The following is a 13,134-nucleotide window of genomic DNA, read 5'->3' as shown; positions in this document are numbered from 1 at the left end:
TCTCTTTTAAATATGTCCACAGTTTCAGCCCCCTCAGGTTCTATGGCAGGCTATTCCATAGGCTGGGGGCATAGTAACTAAAGGCTGCCTCTCCATGCCTCTTGGTCCTAGGCTTTGGGATAGTTAAAAGGCCAGTGCCAGAGGACCTGAGGGATCTACTGGGTACTAAACTCAAATGCATGTCTGATATGTAATGGGGTGCACAATCGTGAATTGATTTAAAAACCAATAGAATTACCTTTAAATGAATTCTAAAACTCACAGGCAGGTAGTGCAGAGACTTTAAAACCAGTGTAATGTGTGCTCTCCATCTGGTCTTGGTCAGTACCCTTTGCTGCAGCATTCTGTATGTTTTGCAGTTGAGCAATGACTTTCTTGGGTAGACCAGACAGTAGAGCATTACAGTAGTCAAGCCTGCTTGTAATAAAAGCATGGATGAGTCTCTCTGTATCAGCCTAAGATAGAAACAGCCCCACCTTGGCAACATTCCTCAGGTGGTAAAAAGCTACATTGGTCACAAACCTAATGTGTGATTCGAAATTGAGTTCAGAATCTAAAATGGCACCTAGGGGCTCTTTTCCTTCCACTGGTCCTGGTGCCCATGTTAAGGTCAACAGCATCAGGAGCTTTACCCAGTACTAAGACATTTTAGCCAAAAACATGGTTGCCTCTGGCAGGTTGCCGAAACTTGGCCGCAAGTGGATCTTCCAGCAAGACAATAACCCCAAATGAACATCAAAATCCACAAAGAAATGGTTAATTGACCAGAATATCAACATTTTGCAATGGCCATCTCAATCTCCGGACTTGAACCCCATTGAAAACCTGTGGTTTGAATTGAACAGGGCAGTCCAGCTTTCAAGTTCAAGTTTAGAGTTTCCATATGCGCAGACGAAGGATATTATGGATCTGGAAAGATTCTGTATAGAGGAATGGTCTAAGATCCCTCCCAATGTGTTCTCCAATCTCACAAAACATTTTAGAAAATGGCTCAGTGCCATTGTCCTCGCAAGGTGAGGTAACCTGTCTAAATGACTATCGCTCCGTAGCACTCACATCTGTAGCCATGAAATGCTTTGAAAGGCTGGTCATTGCTCACATCAACACCATCATCCCAGACACCCTGTACCCACTCCAATTCGCATACCGCCCCAACAGATCCACAGATGACGCAATCTCTTTTGCACTCCACACTGCCCTTTCCCACTTGGACAAAGGAACACCAACAGTGGCTTGCGAAAGTATTCACCCCCCTTGGCATTTTTCCTATTTTGTTGCCTTACAACCTGGAATTAAAATGGATTTTTGGGGGGTTTGTATAATTTGATTTACACAACATGCCGACCACTTTGAAGATGCAAAATATTTTTTATTGTGAAACAAACAAGAAAAAGACAAAAAAACATAAGACTTGAGCATGCATAACTATTCAACCCCCAAAGTCATTACTTTGTAGAGCAACCCTTTGCAGCAATTACAGCTGCAAGTCTGTTGGGGTATGTCTCTATAAGCTTGGCACATCTAGCCACTGGGATTTTTGCCCATTCTTCAAGGCAAAACTGCTCCAGCTCCTTCAAGTTGGATGGGTTCCGCTGGTGTACAGCAATCTTTAAGTCATACCACAGATTCTCAATTGGATTGAGGTCTGGGCTTTGACTAGGCCATTCCAAGACATTTAAATGTTTCCCCGTTAACCACTTGAGTGTTGCTTTAGTAGTATGCTTAGGGTCATTGTCCTGCTGGAAGGTGAACCTCCATCCCAGTCTCAAATCTCTGAAAGACTGAAACAGGTTTCCCTCAAGAATTTCCCTGTATTTAGCGCCATCCATCATTCCTTCAATTCTGACCAGTTTCCCAGTCCCTGCCGATGAAAATGCTGCCACCACCATGCTTCACTGTGAGGATGGTGTTCTCGGGGTGATGAGAGGTGTTGGGTTTGCGCCAGACATAGCGTTTTCCTTGATGGTCAAAAAGCTACATTTTAGTCTCATCTTACCAGAGTACCTTCTTCCATATGTTTGGGGAGTCTCCCACATGCCTTTTGGCGAACACCAAACGTGTTTGCTTATTCTTTTCTTCAAGCAATGGCTTTTTTTCTGGCCACTCTTCCATAAAGCCCAGCTCTGTGGAGTGTATGGCTTAAAGTGGTCCTGTGGACAGAAACTCCCATCTCCGCTGTGGAGCTTTGTAGCTCCTTCAGGGTTATCTTTGGTCTCTTTGTTGCCTCTCTGAGTAATACCCTCCTTGCCTGGTCCGTGAGTTTTGGTGGGCGGCCCTCTGTTGGCAGGTTTGTTGTGATACCATATTCTTTCCATTTTTTTTATAATGGATTTAATGGTGCTCCGTGGGATGTTCAAAGTTTCTGATATTCTTTTATAACCCAACCCTGATCTGTACTTCTCCACAACTTTGTCCCTGACCTGTTTGGAGAGCTCCTTGGTCTTCATGGTGCCCCTTGCTTAGTGGTGTTGCAGACTCTGGGGACTTTCAGAACAGGTGTATATATACTGAGATCATATGACACTTAGATTGCACACAGGTGGACTTTATTTAACTAATTATGTGACTTCTGAAGGTAATTGGTTGCACCAGATCTTATTTAGGGGCTTCATAGCAAAGGGGGTGAATACATATGCACGCACCACTTTTCCGTTATTTATTTTTTAGAATTCTTTGAAACAAGTTATTTTTTTCATTTCACTTCACCAATTTGGACTATTCTGTGTATGTCCATTACATGAAATCCAAATAAAAATCAATTTAAATTACAGGTTGTAATGCAACAATATAGGAAAAACGCCAAGGGGGTGAATACCTTTGCAAGGCACTGTACGTGAGAATGCTGTTCACTGACTACAACTCAGCGTTCAACACCATAGTGCCCTCGAAGCCTGGGACTGAACACCTCCCTCTGCAACTGGATCCTGGACTTCCTTGCAGGCCGCCCCCAGGTGGTGAGGGTAGGCAACAACCCGTCCGCAACGCTGACCCTCAACACGGGGGCCCCTCAGGGGTGCGTGCTTAGTCTCCTCCTGTACTCCCACGACTGTGTACCTCAATTACCTCATACCCCTGCACATCGACTCGGTACTGGTACTCCCTGTATATAACCATGTTATTTTCAACTCCCTATATATTTTTACTCTTTATTTTTATTCGTTTTTTCACTGTGTCACTATTTCCATATATATATATTTTGTAATCTTATTTTTAACTCTGCATTGTTGGAAAAGGACCCGTTAATAAGTATTTCACTGTTATTCTAAACCTGTTGTCTACGAAGCATGTGACAAATAACATTTGTTTGATTGATTGATATGGAAAGGCATTGAAAACAGGGGTGTAAATAATTTTGACCCCTATCTTTAAAAAAATTACTTGTTAAACAGAATCTCTTTCACTGAGCAATTGTATTAGAATAAAATAATATAATTTCCCCTTTTTTAAGCATACAATATAGCTCAGTATTTGTATTACTTATTTTATACAGTCTTTTTTGCTCAACTTTATCAAGGGTGCCAATAATTATGGAACTGACTGTACATGGCTGGTGTAAATGCTTCCATACTGATGTATAAGTGAGTCAACATATTATAAAATAGATACCACCATCCCACTTCCCTTGACAGTGGTCAAGGGGTAGTGACAAAGGGTACTGTAGAATTAACACATTATGCTCATTGAAAAAAAGAGGCACGCACAAAAGTCAAGACCACGACATTCCAACAAAGCACCACTCCGGACAAAACATTTCCGTTCTCTTTTTGGACTTTTTATGTTCATACAATGTGCAGGAGTGCGAAATTGCCAATTGTAAGATTTTGAGGCAATTTAAATTATGTTCTGTAATGTTATATTATGTTATGTTTTGTTATGTTATATTATGTTATGTTTTGTTATGTTATATTATGTTATGCTATGTTATGTTATGCAACTTTTTGTATAAAGAAGAGTGAGAAAGAAGGAAGACCTTTGTGTTGTGTCATCATGAAATGTGCAGAAAGTTCCCCTTACTGAAAGCAGACAATTACCAATTTATAATTGTATAGTAACAGCTTATGGTGTATTATTTCTGTCTGCCTTAGGCATTTCATCACTTTACCTAAAGCAATCAAATATGACTTTACAGTGGCTTATAAGTATTTTACATTTTACATTTACGTCATTTAGCAGACGCTCTTATCCAGAGCGACTTACAGTTAGTGAATACATATTTTTTTTATACTGGCCCCCTGTGGGAATCGAACCCACAACCCTGGCGTTGCAAACGCCATGCTCTATCAACTAAGCTACATCCCTGCCGGCCATTCCCTCCCCTACCCTGGACGACGCTGGGCCAATTGTGCGCCGCCCATGAGTCTCCCGGTCGCGGCCGGCTGCGACAGAGCCTGGATTCGAACCAGGATCTAGTGGCACAGTTAGCACTGCGATGCAGTGCCTTAGACCACTGCGCCACTCAGGACACCTGAGTGGCGCACCTGAGTGGCGCAAGATTTTGATTTAGTAATAATGATGTGCTGCTCAATGACAAAAACGTTAGAAATAGCTCACACTGATGGTCATTATAATGCTGTATGAACCTTCCGGAAAAAGTGACCAGCAAATATAAAGCACTATGTTGCTGTACATTGAAAGTGATTATGATTACACTTATAATGCATTTGGAGTATTGGTATACGGGATTATGAGTCCAAATAATGTCTACAACTATGCTTATACTGCATTATTACTCTATCATAGTGCATTATGAATACAACTATAATGCTCTATAATGCATTATGCATAGTTTCATAGAAAGGGTCATCAAGGTTTTCTTCTGGGCAGGTCATGTGGTCATGGAAAACTCAGGGACCTTCCTATATGGCAAACTCCATTCAACCCTGTCTGGCTCTATCTTTAGAGTGGACATTGAGCACAATCACATTTACGCTTCTTTCTGGCACGTGAAAGCCCTCTAACACATGTACCTGATTTGTGGCCTGACAGCATGTGCCTGGCCATAACTCTGCGTACCCGATCCCCTGGAGTCAAATGTACTGTAGGTTGTGCACGGTCTCAACTCCACTCCAATTCCTCACAAGAGCCCAGCCTGCCTGAGTCAGGTGCAATGAAATCATTGAAGGACATTCTTGTGTCTTTCCTGTGTATTGTTTGTGGAAGGAGTTATTGCGCTATGGCTCAGATTAATTTCATGGTATAAGCTTTGAATGTGCATAAATGGATGTTATGGCTTTTGGCACTGTATGCATGTCTATGCTGGCATGCATGTTTTCTCGGTGCACACATAAGCTAAGGCCTTTTCCAATAAAAGCGGGAAAACTCTGAGTAATTTCACCCTCACATCTGGTTGGTTGGTGGAAATCATAATCAGATAAACAACATTTTAATCTTCCACCCCAATGGCCAGAGAGAGCGCTGCAAGCTTGAGACTTATTTATAGCAGGTTGTTATGTAAACCATATTTGGAAAGAGTTACGGCCAAGTTTCAGCCTCCTGGTATGAAAATACAGCTCTTTGGCCATGCACACCAGTGGTGGGTTTGGCGTTGAAAGAAAGATGCATATGCAGAAAAGAACCCCATACCTACTGTAAAATATGGTGGTGGATCTTTGATGTTATAGGGCTATTTTGCTTCCACTGGTCCTGGGGCCCTTGTTAAGGTCAACGGCATTAGAATCCTTACCCAGTACCAGGACATTTTAGTCAAAAACATGGTTGCCTCTGCAAGTAGGCCGAAACTTGGCTGCAAGTGGATCTTCCAGCAAGACAATAACCCCAAGCACACATCAAAATCCACAAAGAAATTGTTAATTGACCAGAATATCAGCATTTTGCAATGCCCATCTCAGTCTCCAGACTTGAACCCCATTGAAAACCTGTGGTTTGAATTGAAGAGGGCAGTCCAGGTTTAAAGTTTCAAGTTTCCATATGCGCAGATGAAGGATATTAAGGATCTGGAAATATTCTGTATGGAGGAATGGTCTAAGATCACACCCAATGTGTTCTTCAATCTCATAAAACATTTTAGAAAAAGGCTCAGTGCCATTATCCTAGCAAGGTGAGTTAACCTGTCTAAATGACTATCCCCCCTTAGCACTCACATCTGTAGCCATGAAATGATTTGAAAGGCTGGCCATGGCGTACATCAACAACATCATCCCAGACAGCCCGGACCCACTCCAATTCGCATACCGCCCCAACAGATCCACAGATTACGCAATCTCTATTACATTTCACACTTCCCTTTCCCACTTGGACAAAAGGAACACCTACGTGAGAATGCTGTTATTTGACTACAGCTCAGCGTTCACCACCATAGTACCCTCGAAGCTTATCACTAAGCTAAGGTCCCTGGGACTGAACATCTCCCTCGGCAACTGGATCCTGGACTTCATGACGGGCCGCACCCAGATGGTGAGGGTAGGCAACAACACATCCGCCACGCTGACCCTCAACATAGGGGCCCCGCAGGGGTGCGTGCTTAGTCCCTTCCTGTACTCCCTGTTCACCCACGACTGCGTAGCCGTGAACGACTCAAACACCATCATTAAGTTTGCCGGCGACACAACGGTGGTAGGCCTGATCACCGACGACGATGAGACAGCCTATGGGGAGTAGGTCAGAGACCTGCCATTGTGGTGCCAGGACAACAACCTTTTTCTCAACATCAGTAAGGCAAAGGAGCTGATCGTGGACTACAGAAAATGGAGTGCCAAGCACGCCCCTATTCACGTTGATAGGGCTGTAGTGGAGCGGGTCGACAGCTTCAAGTTCATTGGTGTTCACATCACTAAGGATCTATCATGGTCCCACACCAACACAGTCATTAAGAGGGCACGACAATGCCTCTTCCCCCTCAGGAGGCTGAAAAGATTTGGCATTCAAAAAGTTATACAGCTCCACCATCGAGAGCATCTTGACTGGCTGAATCGCCGCTTGGTATGGCAACTGCTTGGCACAGTACAGCACTGGGGCCGAGCTCCCTGCCATCCAGGACCTCTATACCAGGCGTTGTCAGAGGAAGGAAAATTGTCAAAAACTCCAGCCACCCAAGCCACAGACTATTCTCTCTGCTACCGCACGGCAAGCGGTACCAATCCACCAAGTCTGGAACCAACAGGACCCTGAACAGCTTCTACTCCCAAGCGATGAGACTGCTAAACAAGACTGCTAAATAGCCATTCAAATGGCTACAAGGACTACCTGCATTGACCCTTTTTTGCACTAACTCTCTTGCGATGACTCTATGCACACACACTGGACTCTACTCACATACTCACACATACTTACACTGACACCCCAACACACACATATACACACACACACACACACACATAACATGCACACACATGTATACTGATGCCACATACACACACACACCTTCACCATATAGGCTGCTGGTAGTCACTTTACCCCTACCTATACAGTATGTACTGTACATATCTACCTCAGTTACCTCGTACCCCTGCACATCACCTCGGTACTGGTACTCCCTGTATATAGCCATATTATTTTCTATTCCCTATATATAGGCATGTTATTTTTACTAGTTATTTGTATTCGTTATTCACTGTCACTTTTTCTATGTTTTATTTTATTTGTTATCTTATCTTTAACTCTGCATTGTTGGAAAAGGACCCGTAAGTAAGTATTTCATTGTTATTCTAAACCTGTTGTCTACAAAGCAAGCATGTGACAAATAAAATGTGATAAATTGATATTAAAAGGTATTGAAAATAGGGGTGCCAATAATTTTGACCCCTATCCTTTTGAGATTTGTTTTATTTAGTTGTTAAACAAAATCGCTTTCACTGAGGAATTGTATTAGTATAAAATAGTATAATTTTCATGTTTTTAAAGCATACAATATAGCTTAGTATTTGTATTACTTGTTTTATACAGTCTTTTTTGCTCCTCTTAATCAAGGGTGCCAATAATTATGGAACTGACTGTACATGGTTAGAGTAAATGCTTCCATACTAATGTATGAGTGAGTCAACAGATTATAAAATGGTCAAGGGGTAGCGACAAAGGGTACTGTAGAATTACCACATTATTCAGTAGCTTCCAATGCTTATTGAAAAGAATAGGCATGCACAAAAGTCAAGACCACAACATTCCAACGAAGCATGACTCCGGGCAAATGTTGTTATCTGCCTGTAGTGAGATGGAGTTATAAAGCCCATTTCCTGTTTGGACATTTGAAAATTGCTATCTCTCAGGACAGGTAAAGCCTGAAAACCAAACAAACAAATCAGATCCACACCCACTTTCAGAGTCTGAGCTAGATCACACCGTTGACATGGTTGGATGGATTACATTAATTAAACAGTTTGATGGTGAAAGGATGATTTAGACATTCTGTCATTTTTTTGACATTAAGCATGCCTTTGACATGAAGTATGCCTTAACAAGACTCATTCAGTTTGAGACACTGAATGAAATTTGAAAGTCACTGCTCATCTGAATGAATCATTTTAGAAATGGGAAAGTTTCCAAGGCATATCTGTCATCCCACATTCATCGTTGTCTCTGGGTAGCACAGTCAGATTGGATAAAGTGCTCAGTGAAGCACACACGCTGGGAATGCACTCACTCAGTCATTCACTCACACCCATCCCTTTAAGTGCTGTGCAGGCCTGAGGGTAGAGCAGAGGGTGCTCTCAGATTCTGCTCTGAAAGGCTGGTCTATCCTACTCTCTCTCTCTCGCTCTCTCTTGCTCTCGCTCTCTCTCTCTCTCTTGCTCTCTCGCGCTCTGTGTGTGTTTCTCTCTTTACCGCTGTCTCAGTTTCTGTCTCACTAGATTCAACTGCTGCTGTGGGTACAAGAGTGCCCACCCCTTTCACTGATTCTCAATCTGGCCCAGTTAAAGAGGCTGTTTTCCTGTCTGAGCTTGTCATCTACTCCGTTGATGTGTGTTTGCTTAATCATGAAGCTCTTGTTCTGCACACCACTGGTAGATATGTAAACAACATTGTGGATACGGTTTTTTTCGGTCTCAGTAACATAGTGATGGCTTTTGATGGCCTTTGATACTGTACACCATAAAATGCCTTTTTCAGTTGATAGCTGTTATGATATGAAATGTGTGTAGATTATAGGGTAGCTAAATGTAAAAACGTCCAGCTCATCTCCTTTCCAAGACCCCAACTTTCTTTTGGTTTTCTTATTGAACTAAGGTCACGCCAATCATCATTATTTTATTAGCCAATAAGCAGCCTTTTTTCCCGGGACTTAGTGTAGGACCCGACCAAGGCAGGGCCTCAGTCCGTCAGTAGTTTCCATTACGATGACCAACCTGTTTTCCCTCCTGCTTATTCTACCTCCTTAACAAAAATAGCTTTTCTTTTCTGATGTTTATTGTGCGTGCAGCTAAATAACCACAGTTAGTATCAGAGAGAGTGGTGTTGTATGTGTGTGTGTGGATCTTCATTAACCCTTGAACTGGAACTACTGCTTCCTCGTGTTCTGAACGGACACCCTATGGTGGTTGCTACCGGCCTAAAATCTAGCACCTATGTTTTTATCCCTTTTTATTGGTCCTTCGAATTCATAAACAATCCATATTTTTCATGGTCCTTGCGAGCCGGATGCAGTAACTGCCAGAGCCCAAGGATGCCAGTCACCAGAGAAGATCCTCCACAAGTTGTGGTTCGTCCCCACCGTCAGACTCGCCCCCCACATCGTCTGGTCGACTATGAGGTAAGCTACGAGTCAAGGCAGACAACACCAAACACACCAACACACCACTGCCTGTAGATGCAACAGAGTGTTTCAAGTTTCAGATATTGGTGGACCAACTGAAGTTGGAAGAGGATTTGCTAATTGCCGACAGCAGGTACACATACAGTGACACCATGGAGTCCCTCACAGAACTGTATGCCCAGCCTCACCAGCTTTCCCTCCAACGCTTCGCAGGGTTCATGGATGGCCCCAACATCAAGAGTGGTGACACCAAGGCATTCCGAAGATTCGTTCTGAGGGTGCATGCCTTGGTTGGCATGTTGGATCAGCTAAGGAGTAATGGACAGACAGAACTGAGGTGTGGCTCATACGTCTCCAGCCTCTTAGCTAAGTTACCACACGACCTAAGAGCCAGCTTCAAGAGATGTGTGAACCCCATCAAGACACCCATTCCAACCCTCCTTCACCTGGCAGAGTGGCTCGAGTACGAGGTGAGAGTGCAAGTAGATGGCACGCAGTTCAGTAACCAATGCAGGGACCACCCTAGCTCACACCGAGATCAGCATAAAGACAAAATCTTTCTCCAAGACCACCACCATCCTCCACAGAGGTGAGCAGAGAAAGGACAAAGCCAAAGTCTCTGCACAGAACCAGTCTCCAGAGGAAAGGTCACGGGAGAAGCCAAATAAGTATTGTCCGTTCTGCAACACCACGCAGCATTACATGAATCAATGCACCAACTTCCAGCTCCTTTCCAAAGAACAGAAATAATCTGTGATCAAGACAAATGAAAGATGTTTGAAGTGTGGACGTGAACACCAAGCAGCTCAGTGTACTCTCAAGGCTAAAAGCAAGAAGCACCTTGAGATTCTCTACGAGATCAACACTAGCCCGACTCCTACAAAGAATGCTAACACGAACGCTATGAAGACCGCCAGCACAAAGGCGACAGCAGAGAGCACTTGCCTGATGAGCTCCACTGCAGAGACCCTCTACGTTGATCTACCTTCCGGCAGCAGCAAGGTTTTGCTGAAGATGAGTCGGGTCATCTTGCAGAGCGGCAAGAAGTTACTTGACACGTACGCCCAGTTGGATGACGGGTCGGATTGCACTATACTTCTACACAAAAGAGGTCTCCAAGGTAATCCTGAGGACTTGGGACTTCATACGGTGCATCAAGATATCTGAGTCATCCATGGAGCTTCTGTGTCATTCTCTGTGGCCCCTGTTACTCAACCAAACAGGTCCTTCGACATCCTCAGAGCCTTCACAGCTGAAGAGTTGGGCCTTGCATTGCATACCTACCCTGTCGAAGCCCTTCAGAAAAGGTATCGGCACCTCAAAGGCCTTTCCCTTCAACTGATAGATCAGGCGCAGCCACTACTGCTCATCGGATTAGACTATCCCCATCTGATCACCCCGACAGAGCCAATGCGTTTGGGTCCCCCTGGCGGACCTTCCGCCATCAAGACTCAGCTCGGATGGACCCTTCAAGGTCCTTCAAAGGTCCTGCAGCAAAGTCTTGCTCCACAACAGTGCCTTCATACATCCCTTGTCTCTCCATCTGCAGAGCTCTTCCGCCATGTAGAGAAGCTCTGGCAGTTGGATATGCTACCGTGCAGGAGTGAGAAGCTCGTCACACGGTCCAGACAAGATGTAAAAGCCATGCATCTACTGGAGGAGAAGACAGTCAGGGTCAAAGTGGACCGTGTTCAAAGGTACGCCACTCCCCTCTTGTGGAAGAAGAACCTTCCTCCCTTGGAAGCCCGAAAGAGGCAGTACTGGCTCATCTGCGAGGGCTCATCTGCGAGGGACAGAGAAGCGTCTGTCCAAGGATCCAGAGAAAGCAGCAGTGTACAACGCAAGAGGTTCACAAGTTGGTGGAGTCCGGCCACGTCAAGAAGGTACCCCCAGTAGCAGTCAAAGAGTACCAAGGTTGGTACATTCTCCATTATATGGTCCATCAGCAGTGACATAAAGTCCACCTGCTACCCGAAGACCAGCCTCTTTTCCGGTTTCTGTGGCGAGACCTAAACCACGATGATTACCCTGATGTCTACGAGTGGCAGGTTCTTCCCTTTGGGATGACATGTACCCCCTGCTGCACCATGTTCATTCTTCAGAAGCATGTGTTCGACCACAGTGAGCCCAAAGAAGATGTGCGCTTCTCTGTATAATGCTGTTTCTGTGTAGACAACTGTCTAGAAAGCCTCCCCTCTGTGGATGAAGCCAATAAACTGGTGGACAAGCTGAAGCACCTTCTTGCTGAGGCAGGATTCGATCTACGCCAGTGGGACAGCAACCTTCCAGCAGTCATTGTGCCAGCCAGTACAATCCACTCTGCTTCATCTTCCGATACACCACACAAGCCAAGGTTGTGGTCCAGAGGTTGTGGGATAAGAAAAGAGGGTGGGTTGACCCAGACCTACCTGAAGATCTTCTCCAAGCGTGGCTTATTTAGGAGAACGAACTTCCACAGCTGTCTCAGGTCACACTGCCAATGTGTTATGTCAGCACCGACATGGATCTCCCAACTAGTACAAGAAGTGTTCACGTCTTCAGTGATGCCTCAGAACATGCGTACTGTGCCGTCGCGTACCTCCTTACTGAAGACACCAATGGACAGATCCAAGTGGCATTCCTTGCAGCAAGATCAAGAGTGGCCCCGAAACGACAACAGTCGATGTGAAGACTCAAGCTCTGAGCTGCAGTCACCAGTGCCCAGCTGGCCGTGGTCATCAGAAGAGAACTCACCCTGGAAATCCATGATGTCACGTACTGGTCAGATTCTACAAGAGTCCTAACCTGGCTCCAGTCAGACTCCTGCAGGTACAAAGTATTTGTAGGCACAAGAGTCGCAGAAATGTAGGAGCTCACGGACCCCCAGGCCTGGCGTTACGTGGACACGAAGAGAAATCTGGCTGACGATATCACACGCGGCAAGACGCTGTCTCAGCTTTCAGAACACAACCATTGGAGTCAAGGTCATCCATTCCTGTGGCAGGCCCAGTCATCCTGGCCAAGAAAACCAGAGGAAGTACCTCCTGACGAAGCAGAGGAGCTGCAGAAGCCTACCTTCTGTGGACTCCTGTCAGCTGACACCAAGTCGTCTCTCCCTTATGTTGCACAGTTCAACACTTTCCAGGAGCTGGTGGAAGCCACAGTGCAGATGCTACACTGGGTGGCCAGTAGTGCCACCAGCCCCTCAGCCGACGATTTCAAGCAAGCAGAACTCGAAGTTCTCAGACATGCTCAGTCTGAGAGCTTCCCAGAAGACCTCTCCCTACTAGAGGCAGGCTAGCCAGTCCCTCCGAGCAGCCGTCTGGTGACGTTGGCACCGGAGTACGACAACAACACCGGACTGATTTGTGTTAGAGGTCACCTTCAGAGGTGTGACCCGCTGGGCCCTGACGTTCTTCAGCCAGTGGTTCTGGACCCAGGTCATCCGC

This window comes from Coregonus clupeaformis, chromosome 31 (genome assembly GCF_020615455.1).
Source record: "Coregonus clupeaformis isolate EN_2021a chromosome 31, ASM2061545v1, whole genome shotgun sequence".
Taxonomy (NCBI): domain Eukaryota; kingdom Metazoa; phylum Chordata; class Actinopteri; order Salmoniformes; family Salmonidae; genus Coregonus; species Coregonus clupeaformis.
Note: the sequence above shows the minus strand (reverse complement) of the source record.